The sequence below is a fragment of the Lissotriton vulgaris genome, chromosome 7, assembly GCF_964263255.1.
Source record: "Lissotriton vulgaris chromosome 7, aLisVul1.2, whole genome shotgun sequence".
Lineage (NCBI taxonomy): Eukaryota > Metazoa > Chordata > Amphibia > Caudata > Salamandridae > Lissotriton > Lissotriton vulgaris.
In genome coordinates this window covers 950861054-950882073 of record NC_141695.1, presented here as the reverse complement: position 1 = coordinate 950882073, position 21020 = coordinate 950861054, and the positions used below count along the sequence as shown (strand labels likewise).

Here is a 21020-nt window from a genome sequence, read left to right as displayed (position 1 = left end):
TCTAGTTGACAGAGATATGGACCCTGTCCAAGTAGGGACCTTTCCTTCTAGTCAGGGTAAGGGAGTTACACACCCAAAATTACCCCTGCTTGCCCTCTTGGTAGCTTGGCACGAGCAGTTAGGCCTACATCAGAGGCAATGTGTAAAGCATTTGTACATAAAACACCAAGTAACACAGTGAAAACACTACAAATGGACTCTACACCAGATTAGAAAAAATAACCAATCTTCACCTAAACAAAAACCAGACCAAAATGACAAAATTCCAACATACACAACTCAAGATACCGCTTTTTAAAGGTTTAAGTAATTAAGCAAATAAAACTCAATGGATGCATTGATTTTTGCACAAAGTACCTTTGGTGCGTCAAAATCCAAGACGCAAAACAGGTGCAAAGGAGGGAAGCAACAGAAAATAGAAGCGACTGATCGATTCTTGGGTGCCAGGGGAATGGAGGCATCGGTTCTGGAAATATTGCGCCAATTCCTTACTGCGAGGAGAAGTGATCCGTTGATTTCCAGAGTCGGCTCCTTACTGCGGGGCAAAGAGGTGGAAACTTAGTGCACAGTTGTGATGTGTGGAAAATCCAGGCATGCTGGGTCAATGCAGTGGTATAACGGGCGCTGCATTGATTTCCACAGCTGCGGACAGATGATGCATTGATTCCTTCAGCCGCATAACAGGGCCTGTGTCGAAGTCGGAACTGGGGTTTCGGGCGTTGGAGACTCAGCGCTCTGGCTGCAAGGGTGCTTCCAGCCATGAGCAGGCACTGCATTGATTCTTCAGCTGCACCACAGCGTTGCGTTGGTTTGTCAACCACATGGCAAACTTGTGGTGGGTAAACCGGCACTGAAGGGTTATTCATGTATTTTCCGTTTGAAGCAGCAAAACCACCTCCAAATTCCCAGAACTTGAGTTGGCATCACTTGGCAGGTCAGACCTCCCAGCAGAGGAGTTCAGAGGAGCTGCAGATGAAGTCTTTGATGGCCCCGAGACTTCCTACAGGAGGCAAGCACACACAAGCCCTTGGAGAACTAGGAAAACAGGATTCCATAAAGCAAAGTCCAGTTCTTTCCCTGCTCGCAGACAGAAACAGTAACTGCAGGCCGACCCAGCAAACCAACACAGCAAAGGTGCAGTACACCGCTTGACGGTTCTTCAGCTCTTCTTGGCAGAGTGCTCAGTCCAGAAGTGTTATAAAAATGTGGGGTTACAGGTACAATACATGTACCCCATTTTGCCTTTGGAGTAGGCATAATTAAAAGGCTAGTCTTTGTAGTGCAAAGGTCCTGCCTTACCCTGTTTCTTGCTCCAGACACACTACAGGGGGGCGAAAACAGCATTCTGAGAGGGCAGACACAGCCTCTAGCTCAGGAAGGGCCATACGCCTAGGGATGGGCAATCAGGATATGCATGGCCCACTTCGGCTCCCTTTGTGTGACTGTCTAGAGTGAATACACAAACAGCCCAACTGTCAGTCTAAACCAGACGTGAATTCCACAGGCAGGCAGAAGCAAAGGATGCCAAAGCAAGAAAATGTGGCATTTCAGGGAACCCAAAGTCCAAATCTCTATCTCTTCCCAATTGAAAGTTACACTTGTAAGATGTTACAAGGCAGCTCCATAGATAACCTGTGGGAGAGATAGTCCTTGCAATAGTGAAAAACAAAATTAGCAGTATTTCACCATCAGGACATGTAAAACACACCAGTACATGTGATACCTTTCACATACAATGCACCCTGCCCATAGGGCTATCTTGTGCCTACCTTAGGGGTGCCTTACATGTAGTACAAAAGGAAGGTCCTACTTGCAAGGCCGACATAGCAGTTTGAAACTGCACTTACAGACACAATGCTACACATGATAAGCATATATTTAAAGCAAAATCTTAAAACACTGACTGGTCCAGTGATCCGTGCATCTAACAAGAAGATGAAATTGAAAGTTCGAGGGAGCGCAGACATTTCTTTACAATCGGTTATTCACGGATATGATGAAACTATAAAGATCAACCTGCTCAGATTTGTCAAAGATCTTCCATTACTTTTAGCGCAAACTTAATTTTGTTATTTTGGAACTTAACAAACACTTTTTTTTACTATTAATTTTCAGTTGAAAAGACCGTGGAGCTCTGAGGGAGTAACACTAAAAGGCAGACTGGTGGTCAGTGCTGGAAAGCACCCAATATTCTCATCCCCTCACCCTTTGTGGGGAGCCTGAGAGCAGCGGTGAAGTCTGCAGTATCAGTGTTCGAGGCAGCTCCATCAAAAGCTAGTTTCTGAGAGGTTACAATGTCTGGAGACAGACCTCCCTATTCCCAGAACTCCTCTTGGCCATGAGGTGCTCTTACGCTTTGCAAGAGGATGTACTTCTGTCCTATCAGCCTACATAGTGACAAGCAAAATGTTACACTTCATTACTGACAGTGCAATCAAGCAATCAATGGTGAATGTAGGTTGGCCAATATATGACTGACACACACTACGGCCAGTGACTGAGGAGGAGTTGCCTTTTGCTGCCTTGTCTGTGTTCATTGCATATTTTATACCATGTATGATAAGGTTATGTTATCTCAAATAAATGGGCTATGACATTCAATTATTTCTATTTATGGCAAATATCAGTTGGAAATGGGAATTAAGATTTACATGGGCACTGCAACGCCATGACCACATATGGCTCTGAGATTTGGGGGTAAGCCAACAATGTGAAACTGAAAGTATTGTAAAATGTATTTCAAATCTTCCACTGTTGTTCCTTTCTATAAACAAGCCTTTGAAATGCATTCGGGTTTGCCTTTGGAACCATCTATGTATTTAGCTATGCAGCACATTAGCCTGGGTGCTAAAACATCTACTGCTCTTTAACATGGAGTGAAAGTAAGCTCCAAACTGCATAACATGCCAGGTGTGGGAACGCATGGAGAGAAATATTACCTTTCAGCGGGAAATGGTATAGTCCAAAGCCCTGTTTTTAATATAAAATCAGCGCCTTCTGTGATCATACCACTGAAAATACAAGATTGCAAACAATTATTATTGTCTACTTTTGCTTGTGGAATACAATTTCTATGGACTGGAATCTAGAGAATGCTAAAGTGATTCTGATTTTTCACTGATCTTGATCTCTGCTGGTCGTTTTCTATCAAGAAAGTTAAACAGAGGCAGTTGCCGAAAAAAAAGAAAGTCCCTCAGCAGAAAGCAATTCTGGTATTTTACTGACCTCTACTGGTCGTTTTCTATCAAGACAGTTAAATAGAGGCAGTTGAACAAAAAAAAGCCCCTAAGTGGAAGCAGACAAATCCTAGGGCTGATATCCAGAGCCCACAAACTACATACACATATAAGTATATACTAAAGTATATACAAAAGGTCGTGAATGCTCGACCTAAAACATGCTAATGTTCATTGAGGCTCACTGCATCCCATTATGTGGAAGAGCATGGTTTAAACAAAGGGTATTGGTACCCAAAAGCACCAGATTAGATTTGATCTGAACGAACATGTGGAGCCGCCAAAGCTACAGGATGTCTTACGCTAGTAGTGGGTTATGCTGTATCTGCTTTGGATTTTGTAACCAAGAGAATTCACTTTCAAATTGTAAATCTCAGCGAATATCCCCATAGACAGTAACATTTTAATGCTAAACCCACAAATTGTAAAACCCAAATATTATACCTACGAATGGTAAAATTATTTAAAAATCTAGATATTGAACATGAAGAGAAACTTGAAAAACACAAAATTGGTTTGAATGGTCCTTATGTGGGTTTCAGATTTTCCAAAGAGTGGTATCCGGGGAACTTCTAAAAAGACTTGCTCTCAATGCTTTAAAGAGGAGACATTCGACCGTATTTTAACCAATGGTGAGATTTTGCTATACGTATGTACAGTTCGTACTGTATACCAGTCTAACTCGATATGTGTGTTCATGATAGTGCATTTTAAAATAACCACTCTTATGCCCTTCATTGAGCGAATCGGTTTTAAAACAAGACCATACTTAGATGCTGACTTCTAAAAGACAGTAACAAAAATCTCATCTAAAAGAAACTTTATATGTGATGTGGTGACTTTATTGGTGGTTGCTAATGGTTGTTGGCTGAAGAAGCCAGAAGCCTGTAACCTTTCACTGTTGACAAACTCATTCTAGAGGTTCAAGAGAAATATCATTGCTCATTCAGTGTTTCTCGGATGGGCTACAGAAAATGGGTTAGTGGTCTGTGCACTGATTGAAGCGTGTCCGAATTATGAAAAACTGGCATCACAAGCGCATCCCCTACTCGCAGGTTAGCAGAGGGTTCAAAGAATGGATTGGCAAGGACGTTGAGCTTCTGTACCATCTCATTCCTTGGAGGACATGGAACTGCGCCAATGGTGACTCAGGATCACTGTCTGTTTGGCTTTACTCGATCTACGCATTAGAGTGAAAGTGAGTGTGTCAGTGAGTGAAACTGGGGTTGTTGTCATTGCAATAGCCTCACCTCGAGTGGAAAAGGAGTTGGGAACCGCATGCAGGTACCAGACTGCTTTGGCTCAAGACTGCCTGCTCTTGGGGCAATCATTAACCAGGAGATAGAGGACGCATTGATCCTATTGTCTGATATGTGGCACTGTCTGTGGTGCCGCACCCTGCCGGAAATGTTTTAAAATGTATTTTGAAGGTCATTTTTCAAATGTGTGCATCTGCCCGTGGAGTGGCCCAACACGCTCCGCACGAAATAAAGACCAGACCCTTCCAGAATCTGTTTGCTGCTACATAATGTGCTCCACACAATGTTTTTCGTGGAAAAGTGCATTTTCCTTAAAGTGTCTTTTGACTGATTACATTCATTTCTCGAAGTCAGTGAGGACCTTTTTGTGCGTGGAAATATTTATGTTGGTTGTTAGCATTTTCCTTAGATGCCTATTTTAGAATAATGGGCCGTTCTTTCTGGTGATCACATTCTTGTACATAATCCATGCAAGCTTAAGCATGCTTGCGATCTCCCGGTGTACACCGCCTTTTCTCTTTCGAAACCAATGTATTGTGGTTTCGGATCGTGCATGGAGTCTTTCGTGCTCTTTCTCGTGCTTCATTCCTCCACTCCCTCTTGCCTGTACCATTCCATTTGCTTCCTCAAATTGTCCACTTTATTCCTTTATGTTTTTGAATGTCTGATTTTCCTGCATATTACTTGGGGTAGATCTCCCCAACCATGCTTAGAGTATTTTTATTTTCTATAAAGTTTTCACCAGTGGCATTATTTCAACTTGCTTTAACGTGCTCCGTTTACGAGAACCTTTCCCAAGACGTCCCCAATGACCCCACATCGTGACTCCCTCCCACAAAATAAAATGGTCTTTCCAGCCTTTGAAATGTTGTCTTACCAACATTTTTGGTCGAATTTCCTTTTAGATTCAAAATGCGGCCACGTTTGCAAACTATATTTTTTGTGGCATAGTCCCTCCCTCTAAATTCTCTTGAATAGGCTATCTGAGGGTTTGACCTCTCAACGTGCTTTTATGTTAGGCAAGATGTGAGGGGTTGGTGTCTGGTTAGCCCCCTCCTTCGAGGAAGGGTTCAGGTGGTTGTAGGATGCCAAAGCTGCAAAATAGAGGGAGACATCTTGCATAGAGAAAACATTATGCATCGATGAATCAAACCATCATAGCTATTTTTATTGCTGATATAAAAGTTTTGCTTTTAGAGAGGGAGAGGTGGCCAATGTGCAGTTTGGTTATATTTTTCTTGCTGAAATATTTTGATGGAAATACATTGTATGTACATATTTTATAATTTTATATTGCTGTAGAGCATAGGGATGCTGGAAGATCACACACACTCGTTTACATCAAGTGGAGATTTATACTTTTGATTTACACCATTATAATGCATTTCGCAGTTAATACTGCACTTCCCATGTTTGAGATAGTCCTTACCCAAGAATCCTTTGATATTTATCCAAGTGCTGAGGTCAGGGTTCGAACCCAGCTCTCGACTCTCATAGCCTCTAGACTTCATCTTCTCATTTGTTTTGCTTTTTTTCGTGTGTTGCTTTTCACATTAGATAAAAAGGTTTCGCATTAGTTACACGTTGGTTACTTCTTAGCTTCGAAACATATTTGTTGTATGCAATAAAAAAAACTAAATAATTCGCACAGGGTTAATCGTTTGAAATCTTCTCCATGCAGGGCCGGCCAGGGCCTCACAATGTGGGGATGTGTTTTTGCACCCCCGTGGTTTCTTGTGCGCTGCTCTATGTTTCAACCTAGACCCGCTAAAATGACACCTCTTTCTATTTTTTTTGCCAGGATTACATTTTTATTTAATAATTGAAGCAATATCTGAAACAAGCTCTGCCTGGAGGGGAGAAAGGGTGATTGTGTTCTCTCCAGTAGGAATCCAGAGTTTCCGTTCTCCCTGGCTTTTGCTACTGTAGACTTGGCCAAGGTCGCCCTTGTCCTGTAGCTACTTTCTCCCTTTATTACAAAACATGTCAGCTCGTCGCACTCTATTGCAGAAAGAGAGGGCTTTCTAGTTTCGTATTAAAATACTTCTGCTGTCTAGAATACAGACAAAAAGACCAGCTGGGAGCCTTACAATGCTTTTGTGCGGCCAGGAGTTGAAAAAGCAGTAAATACTAGGTTTGTAAGAAGCTGGGATTTGAAACCTCGTGAGGGGGTGTCATTGGAAGAATACGACCAAACTCTGAAGAAACAAGCATTGGCAAAGTCAAAGGGTATTGCTTATGCATGGATTTGGCTTTGTCAATGTTTTTAGATGCTGTACAGCAGCACTATAAAGGCAAGATGAGCAACGTGAGAAGGGAGGGCAGGTGAGGGCAAGCATCTGTAACAATGGAAGGAGGGAAGGCGGGTGGGGGCCAGCAACACAGACAACAGAAGGAGGGAAAGCAATTGGTGCAAGGAACATGGACAATGGAAGAAAGGAGGGCAGGGGAAGGCAAGCAACATGGACAACGGAAGAAGGGAGGGTGAATAATGGAAGGAGGGAGGGTGACTAATGGATGGAGGGAGGGTGAGAGTGGTTCAAGCAACATGGACATCCGAAGGGAGGAGGGCAGTCGCAGCCAGCATGGCTCGCGGGTGGGAGGGCCACGCGGATTCGTGGGGGAGGAGAAGGAGAAGGAGGTGAGGCAGGTGGAGCCGGTTTAATTAAAATTTTTAAAAACTTACCTTACCGGTTTCCGCGCTACCTCAGTTCCTGGCCGGGTCCTCCGTTTTCCCAACAGGAAGCAGCCAAGGCAGCCTCCCTCCCCTACCCTAAGCCAATCACAACGCTGCAATGGCAGCATTGTGATTGGTGATTGGTGAGGAAGGCACCCAGCCAGGCGCCTATGGGGAGGCCATTTTAAGCAGCCTACATAGACAAAAGGCAGAGTTTGCATGACTGGTTTGGTATGCCCCAGAGAGCCGACCGTACAGTCAGGGCCCACAGCATTGTGCAAGCCACTCCCCCACCTGCCCGCCCCCAACCAGGCATACCCTTCTGCTTTCTCACAGTACGAGAAGCAGAAACATAAAATGGTATTTAAAATACCCTTTATGTTTCCGCTTCTCACACTGCGAGAAAGCAGTGGGGTGACGCTCCTCTGCCCTAATGGAGGAGCCACCCCATGAGGAGGGCTGCTCGGGGCAAGCAACATGCACAACGAAATAAGGAAGGGTGGATGTGGGCAAGTAACACAGACAATGGAAGGAGAGTGGGTGGATGAGTGAAAGCAACATGGCCATCAGAAGGAGGGAGGGAAGGTGAGGGCAAGCAACAAGGACAAATGGTCATGGCAAGCAACACAGAATTCAGAAGGAGGAGGAGCTGAGAAACACAGAGGGAAGAGAAGTACATGAAAGGGATAGCTGAAAACACACACGCTCCTAGATGCTTAAACAAAAGAAAAATAGCACCTAAAAATGAGCAGTGGAAGAGCACAAGTACTGGCTCCATGCTCTAGGTGAGAGTCAAACCCATGCAGAGGAAGGAATAAAAAGCAGGCAAATGAGTGACAATGAAATCAACCAAAAGCAAGCAATGGGTGTCTTCTAAGCCTACTGTTAGAAAACAATATGTCTTGTAAGAGATGCTGTCTTAGGTAATACCCTAAAAGGATGGCAGGAACCAAACCGGTTCTCTGGGTAGCTTGGAAGAAAGCTCCTGTTTGGGGGCAAGAATACGCCACACACTACGATGACATCAGAGAGAGGGGGCATGCGAGTGTGTTTATAAATCTGAAACTAACTTGGTTAGTTAACAGTTGTGGCTGTCTCGGAACGAGCATGGTGAGGCAGAGAGAATGGATTAAAAAATAAATAAATAAACTAATAAACTTACCTTCTCCGCCATGCCATGCGTCCACATGCCTCTCCTCCATCCTCTTTATATCTGTTGCAAGCACCGGAAGCACCCAGGCTTCCGGACTCTCCTAGCCAATCACGGCGCTGCATGAGCAGCATCGTGATTGGTCTAAGCGGCCTGTTTGGCCACTCAAGCAGTGCCTGTGAGGATGGGCATGTTCTCCATGGAGCTGGGCAACACAGCCCCATTGAGAACATGCTAAGTGTGCATGATGGTTTGGCCGGCCCAAAAGGGCCAGCCAAACTAACATGCGCACTTAGAGGAGTGAAAATCACTCCTCACTCTGCTGTGGCATCACAGAGCCCAGACCCCCCCCCCCCCCTCGCCCCGACTCTGAGTGCTGCATAAAAAATCAAATGATGATAACTTCCTGTTATTATCATTTTCTTTTATGCACTACTGAAATAGCCGTGGGGCTTATTCCTTCGCCTTAGCCGTGGACCCGCCACTGTTGGTTAACACCACATGTTTTGGTCATACATCAGAACTCCTGATGAGTGTGATATACAGAAGTTTACGCACCAGAACATTTTGCAGATTAAGACATCTTCAGGAGTTTATATACCCAAATATGTGAAAGGATTTCAGCCTTTGTGGACAGAGTCCAGGTGTTTATATACAAAACTTGCTTAGGAATTATCATTACACACGCTTTTACACAACTGAATATGTGACATAATGAACAGGGTGTGAGGTCCTCAGACGTTGCTGCACTTGAACTTGTGGGTTATGTGACACTTTTTTTGCGTGAGAGTCTCTAGGTATATTTAGACCTCAATATGCGGGAGAGTAAAAAAGGTCCAGATGTTTATTTATCAGATCATGTGAAATGATCAGAAGACTTGAATGTTTTGTTTACTACAACACTTTGACAGAATGAGACAGCTGGTGAAACGAAGGAACTGTAGGATTGCCTTAGTGATGAACAGCCCTATGCAGTATTTTCCCCTTCTTTTTCTAGCAAGATGAGCAAAGATTTTAAGCCCCTAGAAAGTATTTAAAGAAGCAAATGTCATAGACCTCTGAAAGTGACAGGGTGTTTCAAAGTGGGGGAAGGTCTCGAGAACCTCAGGTCGTAAAGATTGTGCTATCTTCATAATGAGTACAAAATGACATAACACCTCAGGATCAAATAGTGAGTTCTCAAGAGGTGTTTGTGGTGCTCTGTCGAATAATCCCAAACTTTGGAACGAACAGCCTGTCGTCAGTAGAGAGGAGGGTGATTTGTCATTGCATGGAACGGTCAACAGCCGCGTCAATGAATTTGTTCTTTTCCTTTGGATAGGTGATCGCGGAGGACACAACGAATGTTCACCCTCTTGTGAGTGAACCAGACGCAGAGGAAGAAGGCGTGAGGAGCTCAGCCCTGCTTGAACTTGCACAGTAAGGAGATTATATACAGACTGCATAATGTGTGTGAAGTGAGCCTGGGATAAATATTGAAAGGAGGTCTTGGAATGGGGGAAAGTGACCAGTAATGGAGGGAGAGTCCAGACAGGCTGGAACCCATTGACTGGGAAAACAACAGGGCAGAGTAAAGATGTAGTATAAACGGAAAAGGGCTGCACCACACCGGAAATGAGAAGTTATGCATTGACATAAGAAAAGAGCTGTGGAGTACTGAGAGGGTGGATACTTGGTTAAAACAGTATTGAGTGTCTGTGGCTATAAATAGCGTTTGCCATTTAGATGACACTGCAGCCAATGTTAGCAAATTGTCACTTCCGTCTCCGCCTGGTTGCATCCCAAAGCCTCCAGAGGAATGTGACTTGTTAAGCATGCTACACATCTCCATCGCGGAGCGTGAATTTGAGTCACTCTGTCATCACCCGCAGTGGTTTTCAAGCGAAGCCATGATCACAGGCAGAGCTTTAACCTCTGTTCAGCAGCACTGTCTGCTGGTTGAAATTCTGCATTTTAACTGATCTAAAAGGATGGGTGAATACATGGAACTCTGCAATCTGAGGGGTGTTTCTGCAATGTTTTCTATATCTGAAATGCGAGGAGTGTTTTCTTTTAGAGCTGCTCCTGATATTGCAGAAATACTCCCAAAACTGTTGAACCACCAACTTGAATTCACTCTAAATGCCAATAAGTTCGGCACTTGAATCACCCGATCTGTACAGAGTTGTAAATGCCCATTCCTGGCAATTCTCCCCAAAAAGCGAACAGCAGATAGACAAAAAGAATTATTGGTTCCGGGCCAAAAAAACAAACATTCTAAGTATACCAGACACAAGAGGCTAGATAGTAAAGTTATAATTAATGAGCTGCCCTGGGCAGACACATAGGGCGGTGCCTTGGAAAGTTTATATTTTTGGTATCTTCACATCCCTTCTTCCGCATATCTTTCTCTCCGCCTTTCATCGCCCATGAGCCATCACAGTCCAGCTGGCACGCCGCAGAAGCTTCTGGCACCTGAGGTTGTCGCGTGTGCCCAGGTCGTAGTGGCTGCAGCCGGAAGTTGACTGGGTAAATGCTCATAGGTAGCAGCTGTGCTATGAATCATGTGTGCCACACTCACTGCCAGGCATGGATGAGTCATTTTGAGTATTTACCTATAAATACTTGTTAAATGGATTTGATAATCCGTTGTGTAACTATCTAACTGACATGTTTATTATGCGGTCTGGTGAACTCCTAAGTGTGAGTAGGGAACCCCGTGGACACTCCATGCGGCCATATGGTGGGAGTGCCGGCTTTATTTTTTGCTGGACCCACTGGGAGCTCTTTTCATCAGAAGCTTGCTTCCCAAGCAATTAAATAGTGGAGCCCTTGTTCCACATCACTCAGGACCAGAGATCTGCATTCAAGATGCAATCCTTCCTTTCTTTCCCCAGGTCCACTTTCTCTCCCATCCGAGAAGGATGATGGGGCATGATCAGTTTTGTGGGTCAAGCTAATTGTTTTGCAACATTCAGCTGCAAATTGGGCACAACAAACATTTATGATAAAAACTATTCACTTAGAACACTGACTGGTCTCTAGTGGCTCAAAGTATCAGTTGAATTTCTTTAAACTTGGGAAGGATGGAAAGCCAGGGTTCTGATCTGATGCCTGAAAGGTTAATACAGCTGTTCCCAGCCGCTGTGCCGTCTTCCCACCCAGTCTGAGCAGGAGTCTGCATCGTTTCATTTTAATTATATTCTGTGCTCTCACCTTCACTGAGTAGTGTGTGGGGTCCATTCCATGACTGCCTAAGTGGACATAACACAGATTTCTTCTCGACAATCTTGGTTGGCACATTGTAGTTTGTAAGACTTGAACAGTAGAGTGTTCTACCCACTGTCATGCTCAATCCTCAAAGGGCATACAAAATGATTGTACAGCAATTCTTAGTGGCTATCATATAAACATGACAATTTTCTAATTCCCCCCCACCACCACCACTCTCCCCAATGGAAACAGGAATGAAAATGTGTCTAAATGTACTTATCCCTGATTAAATTCAAACTTGCCGCAGGCTTTCTCCTTCGATATGGCACTTGTCACATGTGCCTCCTCTCAACTGGCATCTTTGCCTTACAGCTAGAAGCATTAATATTTAATACTGTTGGCGAACAATTTGAAATTAGCTATCTTTGTGGATCGTCTTGTTTTTATATTAACCGAAATGTGCATAGTGCTGTTTTACTATTAGCATCCCTGTAAATCTGTGTAGTTTGCAGAACTTCTTGCCCTGGTCAAAGTTTGCGTCACAGACCAGATTTGACCGGAGATCCAAGATGCCCCCGTACGTCCTTACAAAGCATGGCTTTAGAATCAGGCCTATCCTCTTGGTTTATGCACATGATGGAAAGAACAAGGTAATATAAACTTGCTTTGTCAACTCGAAATCTCCTTCAAGAGAGAGGATGGGGTTTGCCCAGCTGCAGCAATGACTGGTTGACTCAGGGATCGAATAGCCACCAATATGTTTTGGGTAGGAGTCCTGGGGGATTACTTGCTATGCTTCTTTGTTCAAACTATGCTAGTCTCTGATTTAGGCATCACACAGTCTCATACTGTTTGAAAGAATCATGCTTAAATGTCAAAATACTATATTTTGATGACCAGCATTGTTTTTATCTTTGCACATCTCCTTTTGTTTTCTACACTGTCATTCTATCCCATAGATGCAGCCCCCCCCTTATTTTATCTACTCATGCCTCCACACTGCATAATGACGCTTATGCAGCTAATCCTCTGTCTAAAGAAAGGTTGACTCTGACACCATGCTCTGTCTATCTAGAACTGATAATGACTGAATCTGTCCCTTAGTGGCTTATTCCCTACACCACTCATTTTGGCCAAATTCCATTATTTCCATCCATACTGACTTCTTGAAGAAATAAACTAAAATAAATGTGGTCCGAAACAGGGCCACCAGAGTAGTCCTGGAGTTAGGAAATTGTATCAAGCTACTCGTCTCCAGCAAGGACTCCACTTGCTCTCCATAGAGGAGACCAAACTACCACCATGCCTGCTACGTAGCATATTCATCTTCAAGACCAAATATCTCAGGTCTGTACTGTGATTGAAGATTACAGTGAGAACTCAGTTCCTCTAGTTAGTACACTTAAAAAACTCAAGATCTCACAAGATGGTAGCAAGACCATAAGCAGTCTAGGAGAAATGGCAGCCATCAACAAACAAGCATTTACAATGCAATAGGTCTCGCAGTGACATTATTTTGAGCTATTGACATTGTAAATTACATTATTTTTTTGTTTGGTTTTTCTTTTTCCCCCTGCCCCCAAACATTACGAATTTTGAAAGGTATCCTGAATTCTAGGAGGCAACACCATGACATCTAGACAGTCTCCAAAAAGCTTCTAGTTAGGTACCTTCTTCCCCCACACATCTTCCTACAGAAACAAAAGTTGCGCTAGTGTATCCAGATAAAACGAGTTTAAGCTATTGACATTGTACATGACAATGGCTTTTATTTATGTTTTAAAAAGCAACACATAAATAAAAGGCATTGGCATTTACAATGCCAATAGCTCAAACTTGCGTAAATGCGAGACTAATTGCATAACAAGTGCTTGTATCGTCAGTGTTCAAACAATGCGCAAGAGGTAGACGTCTTTTAACAACCTAGTAACTAACTATGTACATGTATGAATGTATGCATACACATGATTAATTAAAGATGAAACGTAGCCGAGAAGGTGCACGGCACTGCATAGGGCCCAAGGCAAAGACACAGTCAGCATGTGTTTGGAGGGGTAGCTGGTTACTAAGAGCTAAAGTGGAGTGTTTCTGCATCGTAATGCAATATTTTTTTTAAGTGGTGAGTTTTCTAATTGGAGCATTGGTGAGGCAGTCCTGTTGGATACAGATGACATTCTAACCTGGGTGCATACTTTAAGAAAGCTGCTGCCTTTTGTTGTTTTTTATATAGCGCGAACTCGGCCAGAAGGTGTTGGGGCACTTTAAATGAGCACCAATCACTTTACACAAGCACACATTCATTTTTGGTAGGCACGGGGAGCTTAAGTGATTTCCCCAGGATCACAGGATGTTGGGCGGACGCCAAGGCTCGAACCTTGTTCCTCAGCTCCAAAGCAGGCAGGTCTAGCCGTTAGGTCACATGGGCACCTTGTGGCTGTAGCAACCTTGAGTGCACGGATATGTGAAAGGCTCTGTGTTGGAAAAGCATCAATGCAAGGACATATATGCGAATCTGAAGAGTAAAAAGCCTTCATGTATTTGAATCACTATCCTCCTTGAAAAGCAGAGCATTATGTATGTGCTCAAATGCTGGGATTCACAATAATTGTTTTATAGGTTGCATAAATAAACTACTTGTCGCCTATACAACTGTGCCTAACTTTTTTGTGAAGTAACCGAAACAACACCATAACAAAATCCATTGCAAAGTGTAAATATCGGCAATTTGAAAATAAAGGAGGTTTCTGCAATTTTATTTTAAACGACAATACAATTTGCTCCCAATCTGAAATTGACACATAGTAAACCCACACAACATTTTGTGCTATCCTATTTTAAAACTGTTCAATCCATCCCTGCCAAGTAAGATTCTCGCATGAACCACCGCAGGAACGTCATTTCCAAACAGCAAATTAGGCAAACAATAAGGAGCAAGAGAGAGGGCTCGTTGTCATCAACAAACACTGATGCACCAAGTGCTCCATAAGGGACCACCAACACGGAGCGTCCGCTGCCTGAAAGCTGCAAAAAATTCAATAAACAAAGAGATTAATTCCAAGTAGGCCACGGCAGACGGGTCAGCAGCTCCAATCAACGAAAGCCCCCTTATAAGGAGTATACCTTTGTGTCATCCCCGGAATGGAGGGTGGCTCAAACATCCTGTTCATATAGTCCTCTTTCTTTGCTACGAACATGAGTCCATTAATAACATTGATCCAACATGAATCGCCTCCAACGTGGAAGAACAGCCAACTGGAAAGAATTCCATCAATCCGCAAGACATTCAGTCCATCTTCTTTTCAGAACCTGAAAGGATGAGAAAAACACGCCCGTAAACTCTGTCAAACAGATTATATCAGGGTGGGCATAATATTACAATACATGTAATAAACCGGGTGGGATAATCCTCTTCTCCGTGTCCTTAATAGAATTGAAAATTCTTGGCGCGATAGCTAGCTAATTTTGTATTCTATTACGGGACCGGAGGCATCGTATTATGCTAGTTTAACGCTCTTGAAACACCACAGAGGAAATATCCCCCACCGGCTTATAGTAAAACTGTTTGAAAGTGGATTCAGAAGACCAATCAGCTGAATGAATTATATCCTGAATAGTACAACCCAGCATAAAACTTTCAGACGCCATGGCGCCTCGAACAGAATGTGCTCCAAACACCTGGGTATCAATACCCACTTCCTGCATAATATATTTCAACCACCTGGCTATAGTAGCCGCAGTAACAGGTCTGAAAGGCTTCTGTAAAGCAATCAATAATTGCGAAACACCCTGAGGTCTTACATTTTTTGTACATTCTTCGTATGCTTTAAGACATTGAACCACACAAAGTTTGGCATTGCTAGGAAACACATAGTAGTCAACACATCTAGACATAGTTTTGGTTCTGGCCGTTATATTAAAAGAAACCCCTTCAGGGGTGAATGCTCTACCCGTAACATCCAGAGGCTTCACGTCTGAAGAACGTCGGGAAGCCAACAGACACAGTAACATAGTGAGTTTGGCTGAAAGTTGTGTCCTGGACAACAGATCATTATGTGGCCAATTTGCGAGAAAATAGAGTACCCGAGAAACATCCCACAAGGACGTATATTTTGGTCTAGGTGGATTTGCAACCCGAATCCCCTTTAAGAGCTTACATACCATAGGATGCATAACTACCGGCTTACCATCGATCTGGGAATGTCCCGCAGAAATCCCGGAACGGAAGTTATTAACAGAACGATAAGCTAACCCCTCCGACGCTTTTGAGGAAAGGACATTTATAATGCAGGGTAGTCCTGCCCCCATGGGATCCACGTGCTGTTCCACGCACCAACGAACTCAGCCCTTCCAGGAGGAAGTATAACGTTTTCTGGTGGAGGGAGCCCAGGCTTGATCAATGAAGGCTGAAGCTTGTTCCGAAAACTCCGGCATTTGCCAACGTTTCCTGAAAGTCTCAAGGCCATCAGTGTTAGATGCCCTGACAGTACCATCGGGTGCATCTCTCCCTGAGGGCCCTGGAGCATTGTCGGAGAATCCGGGATCCTCCTGGGAAGGTCGCAGCACAGCTCCAAGAGGCTCGGGAACCACGGCTGCGACTTCCAAAGGGGAGTCACTAAAATCAATTTGCCTTCTGACGCAGTACCCAAGAGTACAATCGGGGAATCAGAATGAAGGGAGGAAACGAATAATTCAGTGACTGAGACCAGTTCTGAGAAAAAGCATCCGTCGCTAGAGCCAACGGATCCGGCCTCCAACTGAAGAACAGAGGCATCTGACGATTCAGTCGGGACGCGAACAGGTCGATCTGACACGTTACCCAAATCCTTTGCAACCATTGAACCACTAGCGGTTTGAGTTGCCAATCGCTGTAGTCCTTCAGGTGACGCGAATGCCAATCCACCTCCACATTTGACTGACCCGGGATATACTCTGCCGTGACTGAAATCTGATGGGTCAGACAGTAATGCCAGAAGTCCTTCGCTATCTCTACTAACATGGAGGATCTTGTGCCCCCCAGTTTGTTGATATAGCGTACCGCTGAGACATTGTCCATCCTGAGGAAGATGCAACAGGACACCTTCCTGGGCGCCAGGGTTCTGACCGTGAACGGACCGGCGAGCAGCTGGAGACAATTTATATGCAGCTCTAGCTCCTGCAGAGAACACCTGCCGCCGGTGGAAATATTTCCACAACATGCTCCCCAGCCCCAACGGCTGGCGTCGGACTCTATGATGACCTCTGGAACGGAGCCGAAGACGGCCCGACCGTTCCAAGCTTCCACGTGACCTAACCCCCCTTGGAGTTCCTGTCGAACCTCCGATGACTGAGGAACTAGATCCGTATACGCGAGACCCTCCTGCAGATGCCGAATCTTCAACCTCTGAAGGGCCCGATAATGAAGGGGTCCTGGAAATATTGCTTGCACAGAGGATGCCAGGAGACCCACCACCCTGGCAATAGCTCGCAGTGTCACACTCTGTCCGGACAACAGGGCGCGCAATTCCTTCTGAATGTCGCGCAGTTTTGACCAAGCCTTTTGCGAGTCTATGACAAAACCCAGAAAGTCTATCCTCTGGGTTGGGCAGAGAACTGATTTCTTCTCGTTGACGACAAAACCTAGATTTTGAAGCGTAGCAATGGTCAAGCGCAGATGTTGGGATGCCACATCCTGTGTCTGTGCCATGATCAGGATGTCATCTAAGTACACTATCATACGGAGCCCCTGCTCCCTGAGATATGCAATCACCGGTTTCAACACCTTGGTGAAGCACCAAGGAGCTGATGAGAGACTGAAAGGAGGACCAAATATTCGTATCATTGGTCCCTCCACTGAAACTGTAGAAACCTCCAATGTGGTGGAAAAATCGGAATGGACAGGTAGGCGTCTTTCAGGTCCAAACGGACCATCCAGTCTACCTGCTTCAACAGATTCGTCAAAAGATGGAAGCCCTCCATCTTGAAATGCTTGTAGACCATGTACTGATTGAAGGTTTTTAAATTGAGTACTAACCTGTAACCTCCACCTCTCTTCTGTACTAGAAAAATATTGCTGCAGAAACCACGAGGGCCCGCATCGCAGCGTGCTATCGTGCGTTTCCACAGCAATTCTCCTATTTCTGAATCGATAAAAACGTCCTCTGCTTGGGAAAAAACCAGCTGTCTGGGAAACCTTTCTTGCATGGGAACCTGAAAGAAATGCAGATGAAAACCTCGAACAGTCTCCAGGACCCAAGCATCCTGAGACAGTTGAACCCAATTGTGAAAGAAGTGACGAGTACGACCCCCCAAAGGCAATGGGTAAATATCTGGAGCACTCACCTCCTGATTCTGAGGCCTGGAAGCCACCACGGTAAGATCTCTTGTTGAACCGTCGTTTGTTGAATCGCTGCCTGATAGGGTAGAATGTTCCCCCTCTGGTGGAATCCCACTCGCCCCTGCCACGTCCAAAATCGCCTCTATCAGGGCCTTGGAATTGCTGACGGCCAAACGAGCATCCCCGGCCTCGTCCGGCCCTGTGAAAAACACCAGCTTGCAGGGCACGCTTGATACCGGATTGAGCCTTACCCAAAGTGGTGAAAGTACCCACATACTTTGCCACATCCTTGGCAAAACGGTCGTCAAATTATTTGCCATCCGCCAAGGGGCCTGGTTCTGCGGTGGCAAGCTCAGTGAGATTTGCATCCATCCTCATGAGGAGAGACTTGCGCCGTTCAGTGGAAATTGCACAGTTTGCATTGCCCAATAGGCAGATAGCCCTTTGGGTCCAGCCCGCCAATACATGCAGATCCATAGTTGAACTAGGATTCCTGGGCCTCCAAAGCCATCTCTAGGATCTTGGCCAGAGGACCGACCACATCCAGGAGTTTTTCCTGGCAGCCCCTCCATGCGCGATCGATACCCTTCTTAGGGTCCTTCGCGAACTTCTTGAGGAAAGTTAGCATGCTAGGATCAATATCGGGAGTTTCCGCCACCTTGTCAGATATGTCCGGGCGCGGGCACTCCGATCAGAGTCTATTTCTGACCTCCTTGTCGAAGCTCTTGCGGAGGTTTCGTGAATATAGGCTGCGACCTCTGGCGCCAGGAGCCAGTCCGAAGATCATGGGTGGACAATATCTGCCGGGTCGAAAGTAAAGGGGGTGGACAGAGACTGGGTAGATTCCACATTCTTGGACTTCTTTGCTCGATATTTTGGGGGGGATTCATCAGAAGTATCAGTAATAGTAGTAGTGTCCGTGTCGGTATCGGTGTCCTGTGCCTGGGATTTCTTACACGAGTCTGGAGCAGGCAGAGAGGACATAGAATAGGAATGAGGCCAAGCCTCCGAAGGCACCTGAGAGGCAGCTGCGCCCTTCTTTGTGGTATAAGCTGAGGTAAAACCATGCCTTTTCGCAAACTTCTCCAGTTGTTTAGTGATTGGCTTCAGAGCACTAGCCAAAGCCTGCTGAACAGTTCCTGGAACTGCCTTCTCCAGGGCCTTGTTGACAGAATCCTGGACAGAGGCGTCCAGGGCCTCAACAATCTTTTCTTCAACAGAAGAGGTAACCACTTCCTCTGCATAGACATTATCCTCATCATATGTCACCCAGTCCTCCATGGTGGCACCAAATGTATACATAGACTTGCTCATGGATCAGCCAAGAGCAATATCAGAGGAGTAAAAGGGGGGGAGCCAACCCACAGCACAAAGAATATAAATCAATATGGGCAACCAGGTACCTAGCTCCTCAGCCAAAGGCTGTATGAAGTTATTGCAGCCCACAGGCGTAAAATGGAGCCAAAACCTTCTGTAAAGAATAAGCAAGTCCAAAGAGGTGTGCACCCTCTAGGGCCCAGCAGTTGTTGCAGCTATCCAAGCGTCCATAATCTTCCTCTGGTGGAAGACAGCACCAACTCCCTGAAAAACAGACTAAAACTAACTAAAAAACGGGCAGTAGCGATGTGCGTAGCCCAATCCTACCGAAAACCAGCCCAATTGGTCTACGCACGTCGAAACTATCGAACTAACGCTAACTACAGGCTCCGAGCGTCTAAGGCCAATGAGGGGGTCCACGCGCTCACAATAATATAGAAATCTCGCCGTCAGCGAGTCGGTACCATGCCCCAATTGAAATACGTCCAAAAATTGCCCCTAGAGACAAGCGGCAACCGCCGCGACCGCCGCGCTTCACTGCGCGAGTAAAGCTAAAACCAATGCCTCTCTCGGGAGCGAGCACGATCATAAGCGCTGCTCCCGAAGCACACACGCGCGTCCCGGTGAGCTCGCGACCCCCGTGCGTAAAAGGGAAGGCGCGATCTCACCCAGCAGGCCGAAGAGCGGAGTGTGCCAGCAATTAGGGCACCAAAGGGAACAGTACACCGCAGCGCGAACACAGAAAAACACAGCCCAGAGGGACAAAGTGCCCAATAATGCAATACATTAAAGTTCAAGCAATAAGAACCTAGATAAAGCAGTACAATAATCACTATTCAAAATAGGAAGTAAAGGCACTTAACTGGCTGCGTGAGCAGCAAAGAAAGAGGACTATATCCGGTGTTGCCTAGTTCTTATGGGCTATGACAGGAAGTGATGTATGTTTGCATCATGGGAAATGTAGTTTATTTACATATACAACGATTTTCATTGGCTGCTGTGAGTAGCATTAAAAGAAAGAGAAGCATGATACGAAGCCTCCGGTCCTGTAATAGAATTGTGACTGTTGGGTGCAACCAAGATCATGAATAGAATTTAATGTAGGAAATCACGTGGCTTCAGTAGGACATGATGTTAAGATCCAAGGCAAGGAGAGTATCCTGGCAACCATGGTTCAGAAAATGAGAATTTTCATGATGAAAATGTTGATCAGTTATCCATTTGCCCTCGTATGAAAAGTGCTTGTCCAAGCATAACAGGCTGAACCATGAGCAGGAGTTCGATCCAGAGCAAGTGGTCCTCCTTAGAAGTGAATTCACTGTGAGTGACCGTATTCTGCTCTTTCACATTCACAAAGATGTTCCCTTCAATACCAGAGACTGCTGAGGCAAAGTGTGCCTTGTGAGGCCAATGCACTATTTTCGTCTCTAGTTAATGTTTATTTTTTATTTTGGCGAGGTCCTCACTGCCCCTCAATAATAACAGTTTAAAAAAACATGACAAAACAAGCATTGAAAAAGCCTAAAGTCTATCAGCCACTGCCAGACCTATTGATGCTGGCAATGATTGTTGTAATGGGGAGAGGAAGATTCACTGACTCTGGTTGGACTGCACCTGGGGGTACATATGGCAAACGAACTTCTCGTTCCCTAAAGGCAAAACTTGAGGCAACATTCTCAGGAACGCTGCCAATTGACAACAGTCTGAGAATATTGCGTCACTTCCCCTTTGTACACAAATGCCACTCAAATACATTGATGCCTAAGCCCAAAGTGAACAAGGTTACTTTTTTGTGGCTCAATAAATTGCGGAGCCCACTTATCATTTACTTTTTAATTTATTGACGGTGCAACTGGTAAACTAATTTCTAATCAAT

The 21020-nt window shown here is 44.9% G+C and overlaps 1 protein-coding gene across 2 annotated transcripts in view; it reads left to right on the top strand.

Moving 5' to 3' along the window:
- ATP10B (ATPase phospholipid transporting 10B (putative)) overlaps window positions 1–21020 on the top strand; it is a 546723-nt gene that overhangs the window by 282337 nt on the left and 243366 nt on the right. Inside the window, exon 2 of one of the 2 annotated variants that reach the window (XM_086931397.1) lies at window positions 9644–9741. The exons of the other annotated variant lie outside the window; for it this stretch is intronic. The gene's annotated coding sequence lies outside the window, so the exon portion shown is untranslated. The remainder of the gene's footprint in view (window positions 1–9643; window positions 9742–21020) is intronic. 2 annotated transcript variants of the gene reach the window in all.